Source organism: Protopterus annectens, chromosome 2.part1, assembly GCF_019279795.1.
Source record: "Protopterus annectens isolate FY-2018-M chromosome 2.part1, PAN1.0, whole genome shotgun sequence".
Lineage (NCBI taxonomy): Eukaryota > Metazoa > Chordata > Ceratodontiformes > Protopteridae > Protopterus > Protopterus annectens.
Genome location: NC_056729.1, coordinates 578,317,737 through 578,331,484, shown reverse-complemented (window position 1 = coordinate 578,331,484; position 13,748 = coordinate 578,317,737). Strand labels below are relative to the sequence as shown.

The 13,748-nt window shown below is 41.0% G+C and overlaps 1 protein-coding gene across 2 annotated transcripts in view; it reads right to left on the bottom strand.

Moving 5' to 3' along the window:
• Positions 1-13,748, bottom strand: part of EPHX2 (epoxide hydrolase 2) — a 3,146,492-nt gene that overhangs the window by 95,925 nt on the left and 3,036,819 nt on the right. The window lies entirely within an intron of this gene.

Below are 13,748 nucleotides of genomic sequence, written 5' to 3'. Positions count from 1 at the left end.
AGGAAAAGCTGAAAGAAGAAGAAGACTTGAGGTGCAGGGTTTGATTCTCACATGGGGTTATTGGCTAGGCTTAAAATGGGCCAGGAGGTCAGTTAGTCTAGTAGTAATCTATGAATCTATGCAAAGGATTCAGTCCTCATTTATGACAGTTTAACCTGTCATCTTTAGGAAATGGTAGTGAACCAGTGTCATTTTATCTAAGTGTATGCAGGTGGAGTATATATCTTAATAATGAAGACAAAAACATTGCTACTAAATAATAAAAAAGTGGATAATACTAAAAAAGACAAAGTAAAAACTTTTAACCTCCTTGATATAAAATTCCATGGTCATTGGGAGAAGTCCCTACATTATAGCATCAACTCCATCATTGACTTAAAAACCTACTCCATCTTTAGTTTAAAAAGTCAATGTCCAACCCTGGACTGAAACTGTCTTCCGTATATTAAAATATATGTCAAAATCTCATAATCTTATAAAAGCATGAGGTCTCTTCCAGAAAGTTTGTTTGGCTTTTCATGCTGAAGAACTGAGTATGGAGTCCCTTGTCTACCATTCATCTTTGGCATTTCAACTTATTTGTCCAGTAACTTTTTTTGAAATATGGGTAAAGATTTCATAGGCCAGACCCAACTATCCTCCATGGCAGCCAGACTCTTGCTATCCTTCTGAAGGTCTCCATTTGCAGCCTAGACTTTTTTCAACAGAATTTCTCTTTACTTCTCTATTTTGTCTATTGCCTCCGTGGGATATAAAACATTTCACTTCTGTTTATTATTTTTTATTTATTTTATTTTACATTTGTTAACTGGGAAAGTCTGACTGGACACAGGTCCTTTTTCAGTGGAGGCCAAGGGAGAAAAACTCCACAAACAAGAGACATTAACAATGTATTGAATGCAAATGATGAAAAGAAAATTGCATGAAAAATGAACAGGAAAATTAAATGAAAAAAAAAATGCAATGACAAAATAGTGTTAACAGAAAAGTCTTGAATATGGCTGTATAGAAGAAGTGAAAACACAAACTGTGAGATCTACAAGTCTGAATGTGAGGGAGAAACATTCTCATTACCGAAGAGTAATTATGATCCACATATATCCACTTATCTCCCAATTTAAGCACACTCTCTCTCTTCTAGAACATGGAGAACAACTTGATCACATGGGTCTAGAAAAGTGGGAGGGGACTTCAGTAGGTGTACATACCCTATGGTCTCTCTGAATTTCCTGTAGTGGGATAGCAGCACATTTGTGCAATTGCTCCGTCACAAAAGCTATACAGTTTCTTCCCTGCTGACCTTCTGGTATAATTACAGACTGTAGGTTTCCATCTTCACCCTATCCTCTATCTCAATGAGCTTTTCTTTATTTTTTTCTTGGGTGGTCTCCAACACCACTATTTGGATAGTCTGCACATTGCTCCTCTTAGCCAGTTTACCCATTTGATCTAACTGCTATTAAATGCTGACTCTACATCACCAATACTTTGGTCAGTTCTTTTCATATATTGTACCCAGGAATCACTCCTCCTCTTCACCTCACAGTAGAAGTTATTTAGTTTCTGCTGAATTTCTGCCAGGATGCTGGGTGTTGCCATGTACATGGTCACTGCTGATCCTGCCCAAGAGATCTCCTACGCTACCTCAACACATTGTGCTATACAGCTGACTTTTTAGAAGTACTACTCTTAGTTTTCTTGCCTGCTTTCTTTAAGTTATTCTTTAATTCAGAGGACTTTTATTCCAATGAGCTGGTTTATAACACTATAATATAGGTTAAACAATGCCTGATGGGGCCGGAGCAAGTGAAACATACTACCAACCAATCGACACCATCACTGGAACTCCCTGACTCATTTTTTATTTATACAACATTTGTTAACCGGGAAAGTCTAATTAGGACAGACCCTATTTTTAGCAGAGGCCTGGGGAGAAATGCTCCAGACGCATGTTGTTAGAATGTGGGAGGAAACCAGAGTACCCGGAGGAAACCCACGCGAATGCAGAGAGAACATGAAAACTCCAGACAGAAGGCGCCCCAACCAAGAATCAAACCATATAACCTCTTGCTGTGGGGTGACAACATTAACCTCTGCACCACTGCATTGCCCTGAATTAAATCTAGTTACTTCAACACAGTCATAGGGGCATTTGAAAGTAGTCATGCTGTTTACATCTAGACCTCATCAAAGTACTAGGCACCAAACCCATACAGGCATTCTGAGTAAGTAAATCCTATATATGTGGATCTTGATGTGGTAAGATTGACAGCAAACTGGCTAAAAGATAGAACCCCTGTAGCTTGTGTTGCTGGTGTCTCACCTGAAATCATGAAGATAATCAGTGGAGATCCCCTGGGTCTGTATTGAGACCAAATTCTTTTCAGCATTTATTTCTCTGATTTGCAAAACAAGAGCCAGAACCTCTTGTTAAATAAAGGTATGAAGATGACCATAATATGGGTGTTATTTTTGGAAGCTCCTCTAAACACCTGTACCCTTCAGAAAGAAGTTAAGCTAGTTAATATCTGGTGTACCGAAAATGGGCTCAAATTAAACATGAAAATGTGTAGTATCATTTCACTGTCAAACAACGCCCTGCTGTCAACATACATAATAGGCAACACTTCAATAGTGAAGAAAAATGTCAGGCACATTGGTAGCTGGAATGACAGTTTCTTCTTCTTTGCTCATGTGCCAACTGTAGTCTGAAAATCTTTCTGCTTGGCACATCTAATAGCCAACAGTATATCATACAGCTCTAAAGATGCCATTCTTCATTTATATTCAGTACTAATTAGAGCAATTATAGAGTACAACACTCCCTCCAGAGGTTACCTGACTTGAGGTATTAAACAATTAGAGAACCCTCTGGGGTTCCCAAGTAATAATATTTCAAGTTTAACCATCCTGAGCTACCAAGACAGGCTAGAAGATTTATCCCTTTACTGCCTATCTTAAAGACCTTAGAGGGACAATCTGTGGTCACCTACTTTGCTATTAGACAGCCTGTTGTCCTTGATCATCTATATCTGCTCAAGTGCAATAGCTTAGCAAGTAAATGATCCAGGGCCTTAAATCTTAACCACTGGATAAATAGATGGAGAGATAGAGTCATTATGCTGTGCCTCCTTCATCTCTGGAATAAGCTGTCCCTGCAGGTTAAGCATTGCAATACACTATCATCCTTCCAACAGAACCTGGATGACTGAATGGGTACCCTCAAATTTACCTCAAGGCAGACTTGACTATCCCTCCTTGAGAAAGGGGGTACAGCCTGTGGGTGGATATTGTCAAGGTGTTGATGGTTGTTAGACTAAATTGCCTTGAACCCCCTATGAATCCTAGGAAGCAGACTAAGAATATGTATTTGCTACTTTGCTGATTATGCTTTCAAAGAACATGTATCTCATTTTTCATAGGATGTGGAGGATGCATGGTTCTGCATCCTAAAAACTGCTGTGCTCTTACTAAATATTTCTTTAAGTTTCACTATATGTAATGGTTGCAATAATTAGTCAAGAAGTTATTCAACTATCATTGAACTTACAGCGAAAAACAGAGAGAGAGTAATTCAGCTTATCAGGAGCTGGTATATGTGCAAAGCTGGCTTTTGCATTTGTAGAATGTCTTGCAGTGGCAGGCAGTGGAATAGCATTTACAGTGGACTTATAGTACTTGGTTCTCCAGTTCTTGGCTTGTGTGCCTTGTACTGAGATTTGCACATCCTCTCTGTAACCACATAAGTTTTTGCAGGGCACTTAGATTGTCTCACACATTCTGATTATGTGCCATAGGTGAACTGGTAATCATCCAAATTGTCCATAGGTATGAATGCAGTCAGGGAATGATTGTGTGTGTGTGTGTGTGTGTGTGTGTGTGTGTGTGTGTGTGTGTGTGTGTGTGTGTGTGTGTGTGTGTGTGTGTGTGTGTGTGTGTGTGTGTTCCATAACAGGTCATTTCTACATTCAGGTTCAGTTTCAATTTCCAGTACTCTTGCTCCAATCCCACTTCCCCAACCCTCCAATGCACTACATGCGTAATCAGAAAATGAATGACTATATGAAGGAATGCATGAATGCCTTTCATTTTCTGTTTATTTATGTGGTACACAACCATTGGATGACCATGTTACTACAGCATTCGTACATGTAATGCTTACTATAACTGCTCTGTTAGTGAAAGGTTCTCATAGAAGAACCTCATTATAACAAAAACGTCATTTAATAATCTGAGTGTTCCATGGTTTACTTCTGTTATGATAGTTTATTAAGCTATACACCAAATATGTAAATTAACAGATAAGAACAATGTCACTGCACAGAAGTAAGCTTGGCTTTATTAGAATTTTATCTTTGTATAAAGTTTCCTATCCTCATGGTAGATACCCAAGACAGTTTTTTAGTGTAATACAAGTCAAATATTTTAATCATATAGGTGATGATGCACACTTACAAGTGATATGGATATAGGAATCAGCATTTGCATTGTATCAACTTTTTCCAGGTGTCTGATTAAAGCTCATATAAGACAGATACATTTAGCCATGAACCATATAATGCCAAGGAGGAAGTCCCAGATTTGGGGAGTAAAGGTGGAAAGATATTTATATTCTGCAGTGAAGAGAGTCATGTTACCAAAATATGTTGGAAAGTCCTGTTTGCTCTTACCCAGAACAACGGTGTTCCTGCCTTGTGTAAAGCTTGTAGGGGTCAAGTTCTCAGAAATTGTAATCCCCCATATTCTTGTAATTGCTCTCCCTTCTTCATTCACTTCAGTTTCTCTTGCTTGACTGGCTTACTAAATAAGCCATAACCCTGTCTTTTCTCTCACCTGATATTGCAATTCCTGTTTGTATTATACTAACTTAACATTAATTTCTCTATAAGACACTTACACCAAGTCTTCTCTAGCTATTTTTTTCTAAATATTAAATTATTGTCATATAAGTTGTATTTATTCTTAACCAGTGTTTTCACACCATGTCTAGCTTGGTATAATTATTTAAATTGTAGATGTTTTGTGTTATTTTTGAAGACAAACAAACAAACAAAAAAACAAACAAACAAACAGTACTTGTATGCATTTACAGCCATAAGTGGTAAGGTACATTCAGTTTGAGGAAATTTCTTGCTTTTTGATTATTATTCATATTACATTTTAATCATTAAACATTTATCAATAAAAGGTGAGATGAACAGTTAAAGCCCATTGTCTACAGACTGTAAAAAGTCAATCTAAACTAAATTACTATTTGTACTGCTAGCTGTCAGCTGAATATTTTTTGTACTGACACAGCCTGGTATGGGTTTTGTTGTAAAGATATTTTTGTCATTTGTAATACTGGGAACACTGATATTTCAATTTATTTACTGAAAAATTAAAAGGTGGTTTCAAAGAAATACCAGTCATTGCTGATCCGCCATTTGCTTGCATCTTTTTCAAATAGATTTTGGGCCAGATTCAGGAAGCCTCCGTGTAAGAGTTATAACTCTTACACGGAGGCTGCAGTTAAACTGTGTGATGTCAGCATGTCATGCATATGCATGAGGTGCATGAGGCATGCTGAATCACACTAGTAACTCTTACACGGTCCGTGTAAGAGAGTAGGGGGCGTGTCTGTAGGCTAAGCTCTGCAAGTGGACACGCCCCCGGAAAACTAGAATGGCTGAAAGTAAACAGCCACGAGAAAGGCCATGAAAATGTGAATAAACACACTATACAACACATGCCCCGACTGGCCATCAGTGTATAAAGTGAAGAGATGTCATAAAAGTAAATGAAAACCTTTTTTTGTTAAACCCGTAAATGTTTGCTACTGTGTGCGGGTGTGCTACTAAGCGCAATCACAGTTAGCAGTCAGTGGAAAAGGATATAAGAACTAAATATGCAAAGTAAGCCAAGAAATAATAGTATAGCGGTAGAGTATCCGCCCTAAGGGTAGGCAGGCAGGGTGCGAGACACTATAACAATCTTTTTTTTTTTGTAAATAAGCACTAAAAGCCCCAGACAGTATTGTACAAATGTAAATGTATTCCCTTTTGTAAAATGGAATGAAATAGAGCATATATTTTGAAGTAACATAAGAATAAAATAGTCAGAAATGTACTGATAGCTAAGCTGCCGTGAGACAGAGTGCCCGTGGCAGTAGTGTTTAAAAGCTGCAAACTGCGTGCCCGTTGCCAAGCAGCGGGTAAACAGGCTGAAACTGTGTGCAATTAGCTGAACATGTGTGTCACTAGCCAATTAAGATTTATCCCAGCACACCGTTTGCGCCGCTCCCACAAGCTAACTGCCAGTGCGCGCGTTACCTCAGCAAACGAGCGCAGAACAGGTTTAAAGTGCTTAAAAGTGCTTTTGGCATGTTTGATTGACAGGTCTTCAACTCATTTCTGTCAGGAAAAGCAAAAAGCAGTTGCCAGATTCGAACACAGGATACCATGCACTAGAGTCAAGGAACTAAACCACCAAGCCATGACAGCAATACCTAGAAAAGCAGAAATAGCATATATATGGGATAAAACCCAGAATGGAGCATGAGAAAGCATTTTCAGTGAAGTAGATACAATTCCAAAATGGCCAATCAGAGAAATGTGCGGGAAAAGCGGCATATATAAGCCCCATAGGCGGGAATACACAGCATAACTGATTGTAGAACAGACTTGCAGTCAGCATGAGTGGAGTAGGTGAGGGACGTTGCTTTCGAGCACAGCGTTGGGGCATTGAGGAGTCCAGATACATGGTCTGGCTCCTTGTCCATAATCATGAGGCCCAACTCATGCAGGGCCAGGTCTCATGGGGAGTATATAGGGCTGAGGCGTGGGACCAGTTGGCTCGTGAGCTGACCAGTGCTACTGGCATTCCACGCACTGGTGAGCAGGTCCGTCACCACCATGCGGACCTGAAGAGACGCAAGCAGGACCAATTGAACCGTTGGGTCCAGGAGGCCTGGCAAATGCCCAACGCCCCACTACTGAGTAAGTCACATTTTACCCATGTATGTAAGGATTTCAACCAGCTGATACCATGGAGATGTGTAGTCCAATATTATTCCCTTTGTATTACAGCTGCAGGTGTCCGCTCTGCGAATGTCGAGATGCACGCCAGAAGGCTGGTGCGCCACCATGCAGGTTAGTAACCCCACCCAGTACTTGTAAATAAATATTATTATGTACCATGTATCAGAACAGTGCAGTGTATTGATTAAAAGTAATATAATGTGCAAGCAGGAATTGAGCGTCTGCAGGTATGGCTGCAACAAGTTCATCAGTATGCAAGTGTAACTGGAAATATAATTGATAGAATTAAACAGTGCTGTAATACAGATGTCCCATCATTAATTAAATATACTGTAACCTGCAGTATAGTCTCAAGAGTACAGCTTCAGAATCTGAGGTAGTCACATGTGAGATATATCCCTGTTGAAATGCTGAATCATGACAGAAGTGAGACTGTTGGAAAGTGTTTGAATCACCACAGGTCTAATATGTGAACAAAGCCTAGAAGTACCAACCTGAACTGTGAAGTTGCAGAATGTATGAGAGTGACAGAAATGCTCATGTATGAATAAATAAAGTAGTAATAACCCTGAATATATAAGCCTCAGTGTGTTTTACAGAACTAAATGCATGTGGGAAGTACAAATTAACATCCCAAACTGATTTCAGTGTGTCTGAATCTGAATGTCTAGCTCAAAATCTGTATATGGTGATAACAGTAAACAATTTGCAGATAGAATGAATGATTATCTGACAGACTAAACAGCCATAGTTGTCCCCTGTCCTGTCATCAAAGTGTAGCAGGATGATGTATCTGATCAAATTCAAAATAAGTAGGATAGTGATGTATGTGTAACAGGTGTAGCATGACAGTCAAATAAAGATTATTTTGAAACATCAGCCTCAACTTAATTGTGTATCTATGATAAATGTGAATTAATGCTTAACATATGAATGTGTCATCACTTTCTATCCCCACCCAACCCTGTAATTCCATATAACAACATCCACTAAATAATGGTATGTGAACATTTCATTAATCATGGACATTTGTCCGTTCGAAACATATATGCATGTCTGTTCGTGCATGTGCCCTGTTCATACCTGCAAATACGATGGCCTGTTGCCATTAATCAACCCTGCATGTCGTTTGACTGTGTTTTGCTGTTCAAATAATGCATGTGATATTGATATGCCCTTGTTCAATGGTGTCCATATCTGGGTGTTTGTTTGATGGGAATACCAATGCATGCTGTTACAACTAATCTGAATGGAATAAAATGCCACTAACCCAAACTAACATAACTACTCACAAACCTAGAGCGCTTGGGAAGGCAGGTCCCAGCGGACCCACCTCTCCCACCTCAGCTGGTGACTGCACCTGGCACTAGTGCCCAGGCGGACCCCCTCCGGTGGCCCTGTGCCACCTTCGGGTGGAAGCGCTGCAGGGGATGGGGCCCGTCCCCTCTGCAAGTGTGGCCGGAGGGTTCGTCCACTCACCCTCCGGTGTCCGGTCTGTGGTGCGTGGGAGATCCAAGACACTGTTCTTGGACCCCTCGCCAGCTCGAGGCTCGTGTGGCACAGCTAACGGCCCCGGCCGTTGCCCGCCTACACAGCCCCAGCACAGCCCGTCCTGGGCTGTGAAGGAACAGTGGCAACTGCCTATGGGTGGGGATATCAGTTCCACTGTTGCCATCTGTGGGCTCGTGCATCTCGGATATCCCAACCTCCGTCCCGTCAATTGTGTAACCCCCGTATGTCATACACCGTCCCTGTATCGTCTTGTCTGTCTTGTCTGTTAACCTACCCAACCTACCTCCCCAGCTTTACCGACTTCCTTCACCTGTCATACCACTCTCACCTGTAAAAAAAAAAAAGGGCACTCTGTCCCACAAAAAAATCGCCCCATACATAGCTGTCCATGTCGCAGACATGTCCGCTGGACATCTAAACTGTTAATTACAATTGGCTGTACAACAAATATTAATGTTGTCCTGACACCTCTCTCAGAGGTGGAAGGTTTCAAATGTCTCACCAAAATACACAGAAATATACAGCTGTTGCTCCAAAGACATGGGCATCTATGGGCCTTACCTACACCCTTCCTGCAAATCCCACGCTTCTTTCCCTACTGTCTTTCCCTCTTTGTGACCCCTTTTCACCACTTTCCTGTCACCCCTTTTTCTTTTCTTTCAAAGAAAATAGCGGGTGTCGCTTGTGTTAGCGGAGCTCACCGTCAGTCTTGTCGTGAGCTCAGCAAGCAAGCAGACCTGGTTTAAAGTGCTTAAAAGTGCCTTTATGGCACTTTGATTGACAGGTCCTGTACTCAGTCAGTTGAAAGTTTGCTAAGAAAAATAAATTCCCACTGTCAGTCTCGAACCCAGTACCTTGGTAACATTAGTCCGTATGACCTACCACTAAGCCATGCCTGCTTTACAAGAACACACTGCTAAAATAAATATAACATGTAATAGTAGGAATCAGTATAAAGGTAATATAGGAGATGTACTATCCAAAGCATGTTTGGTAGAGTTTTAATGGCCAGATTACTGGATTCCCATACTAGTTCAGTGTGAGCAGAAACAGCACTGCTACCTGTTAGCTTGTACATAATAATGTAAGGTAATGTACATATGTGAAGGTATGTATATCTACACATACATATATATAAATATATATTAATACATATGAAATATAATCGTAGGTCTCAGTAGCCATACACACTCACTACAGGAAAAAGTTAACATAATTGCTGCAACCTGAATCTGCAACACAGCCTGACCCCTGTGTGACCTACTTACCCTTCTAACTGCTTACAGGTGGCCTTAACACTTTGATTGACAGGTCCTGTACTCAGTTTGAAAGTTTGCAAAGTAAAAAATTCCCACTGTCAGTCTTGAAACCAGGACCTAGGTAACATCAGTCTGTTTGACCTACCACTAAGCCATGCCTGCTTCGGAAGAGCACACTGCTAAAATAAATATAACATGTAATAGTAGGAATCAGTATAAAGGCAATATAGGAGATGTACTATCCAAAGCATGTTTGGTAGAGTTTTAATGGCCAAATTACTGGATTCCCATACTAGTTCAGTGTGAGCAGAAACAGCCCTGCTACCTGTTAGCTTGTACATAATAATGTAAGGTAATGTACATATGTGAAGGTATGTATATCAACACATACATATATATAAATATATATTAATACATATGAAATATAATCGTGGGTCTCAGTAGCCATACACACTCACTACAGGAAACAGTGAAGATATATGCAGCAACCAGAATCTGCAACACAGCCTGGCTCCTGTGAGACCTACTAAGCCCTTTAACTGCTTAAAGGTGCCTCTAGCACTGTGATTGATAGGCCCTATACTCAACTCAAAAGCAGAATATGAGCATACTAGTAGGCCCTACCACAAGACCATTGTAACACTAGTCTGTATGACCTACCACTAAGCCATGACTTTCATACAGGAATATAGTGCTAAATAAGTGGAACATGTAATAGTAGGAATGAAGATAAAGGCAATATAGTATGTCTACTACCCAAAGCATGTCAGGCAGACTTTTATAGTCCCAATTACTGGATTCCCATACTAGAGTAGTGTTAATGGAAACAGCCCTGCTAATTGTTAGCTTGTACCCAATAATGTCAGCTAATGTACATATATGAAAGTATGTATATGTACACAGATATATATATATATATATATTCATATAGCAATACATATGACATATAGTTGTAGGTGTCAGTATGCATACACACTCACTACAGGGAACAGGCAAGATAAATGCAGCAACCTGAATCTACAACACAGCATGAAGCATGGGAGATGTACTAACCTTCACACTCACAGAACACTGTCAACAGCATACCAGCATGGTCCACGCCCTACAATCTGAAAGGGCAACGCCTATCTCACATACCCTTTTATAGCAGTGTCCTGAAATCACAGTGAGACATGCAATTAGTACACACCCAGCTGCTTGCAATTAGCAAATGCTGCCTTACAATTGGTGCAGAGGCCATCACATGGATCTATGCAGATACCTACAAAAGTATTCAGTACCCACACTCCACTCATGCAATACAGTCATTGCACTAACCGAATGAGAAAGAGAGAGAGAGAGACAGACAGAGAGAAAACAAAATATACTGACAGCCAGCAGCAAAACAGCAGCAGCAGCAGCAGCAACAGCAGCAAAATACAAGCAGCACGACTGACTCACCAAAAGCTGCCACAAACACAGGTAATGCAAAGTAGCAGGTTAATCCTGTGTATACTGTGACACCTCAAATGTATCACAGTTCACTATCAATAGGTATGTCCATGAGATAGGTTGTGTGTAGATAGTCATGAAATATAAACATATGTAATATTGTTGTACATGTGGGCCATAACTAACACTTCCATAGCTTAGAACACAAGGCCAGTTGTGCATATGATGCAGTAGTTCCCAGGGTCAGTAGAGGTTCCTCCTCATTGGTGTGGGACCACTGTGTATGTATGGCACTGTTCAGGTACATATCCTGTAGTATGGCCATGGATTAATATCAGTCTGTCATGTGGTGCTATGTCCTCCAGGGGTGAATGTAGCACACATCCAGGGATACCATTCCGTAACAGTGATGATATGTATTCTGCAATGATGACGGTGGCACTAACCTGGACATGTGAGAGGATAGGGAGGTTACAGTCATCTGGGATAACTAATAACACGTGTGTAGGACAATGGGGGGGGGGGTACCTGCACCTAAACTGTCTGCAAAATTGTTGGCAATATCTGTGAATTTGGTGAATGTGAAGCATCTTAACACTGCAGACAACAGATGCCTTTCCATCATGTGAATCTACCCTGTACTGCTGCCCCTCACAAACACACATACACACACATGTCAATTGGTGTTACCAGTGGCCGGCTTGGGCATATCTAACCCACACCCTGTGCATATGATGACACTGTGCCACCTCCTGCATACTACAACATCGGTGCAGGTAAAGGTAAACACGTTGCTGATGCACAGGGTGACTACATAGATGTGTATAAGTAGTAACATGTTGGTAACTGTTGTGTGTTGCAGTATAAATGTGTGTATATCCCATCAGTCCTGCTGCAGTAACTGTATGAATGTCCTCAATTGTTATCTGCACCCATACTACTTAACAAAGTGTACCTGCTGCACACCATCACATGCTAACATTGACTATGGCAATGTGCATCTTGTGCTGTTATGTAGATTCAGCTACATGTATCTGTTCTGTCACACATGCATTTATACACACCCTGCTACCCACACACATGCACACGCTCACCTGCCATTCCCATTATTTATCACCCTACATGAGTAGCTGTTGATACATGACAGGTACACATTTCAGAAGTGCACTATGTTGTGTACTACTGGCATCCCCTTCTCTACCTGTACTCACAGGGTGCAGGCAACCTCATCATTTGGAAGATGTAATGTGCATCAGGTACTGTAGTACCCTGAGTGCCACAACAAACATGCTTCCCATGCGAAATGCACACACAGACACATCCCACATCCACACACTTGCCACATTCAGGCTTCAGAACACTATCTAGGTATATTGGTACATGTGCATGTTCAAGTAGCATGTAACACTATACTGAGTACTGGCACTTAGTTGTCTGTAGTCATGTTGTCTGTATAGAATAAAAGAAATGTTTTATTTTCCCACTCCGTTTTGTGGACATTACTTGAACAAGTGTTACCTTACATGTGTTATCAGTACCAACACCTTCTGTTTTGTAGTTTTGTTTGTATAGGGTGCTATCAACATCACTGCTTGTTAAGGGTAATGACCACCCTGCAGTGCATAGCCCCATGTGGCAAAAGCCACATCCCACCCCATCATTGTGCACACACACTAACCCCACCAACAGTAAAACACATACTTTCCATTTGCAAGGTTCAAACCCACACCTAACTGTGCAATGACAGTAGAAACAGACACATTAGCAGAGTGTGCTATTTGCAGTAGTTGGAGAAATCTTTACTAATGCTGTATTTAGAGGGTGCTGACATCATCTGTGTGTAGGAGGAGGGATGTGCACCCTGTAGTGTGTTCTCCCAGTTGGCAAAAGGCAGTTAACCCTCCCAGCATAGTGCACACACATAAACCACACTCATACATTCCCTTTGCAGGATTCAAACCCCCACCTAACTACGTTATGACACTGAAGAAAGACACATTAGCAGAGCACGCTATGCAAATTACTGGAGGACTTTACTACAGGTGATATAGTTATACAGTCCTGACATCATCACTATTTCAAAGGGGATCTGCATCCTGTGCGATACTGTCACGGTTGCTAATAGGGACATTTTCCACACACACACATCGATGTGTTGGAGGTTTGCATATGTGGGGATCCAGAACACCAGTGTGATTAGTATATGGTTTGATTGCAACAATGAGGGATATACTCCCAGTGGTGATTAGTTTTTACTCATGTTTGTAAAGATCAGCTGTAGTATATCTGCCCCTCTTGTGGGAAGGTTGGTTACCTGTTCCATAGCCAAAGAATGTCTGATCAATGGGAATCTTAGAGCTTGGGTATTGTGGCCTGTGTAATGTACACAGTCTGTTCGGGTAGCTGGCATCACCCAGTATGATGGTGTCTGCAGAGTAATCTAAACTCTCCTGTGTCAGCATGAAGGCTGTGTGGGAGACCTGAGTTTGAGAGGGTGCTGTAAGAGCTCCTCTGTGTCTCTTTCCAT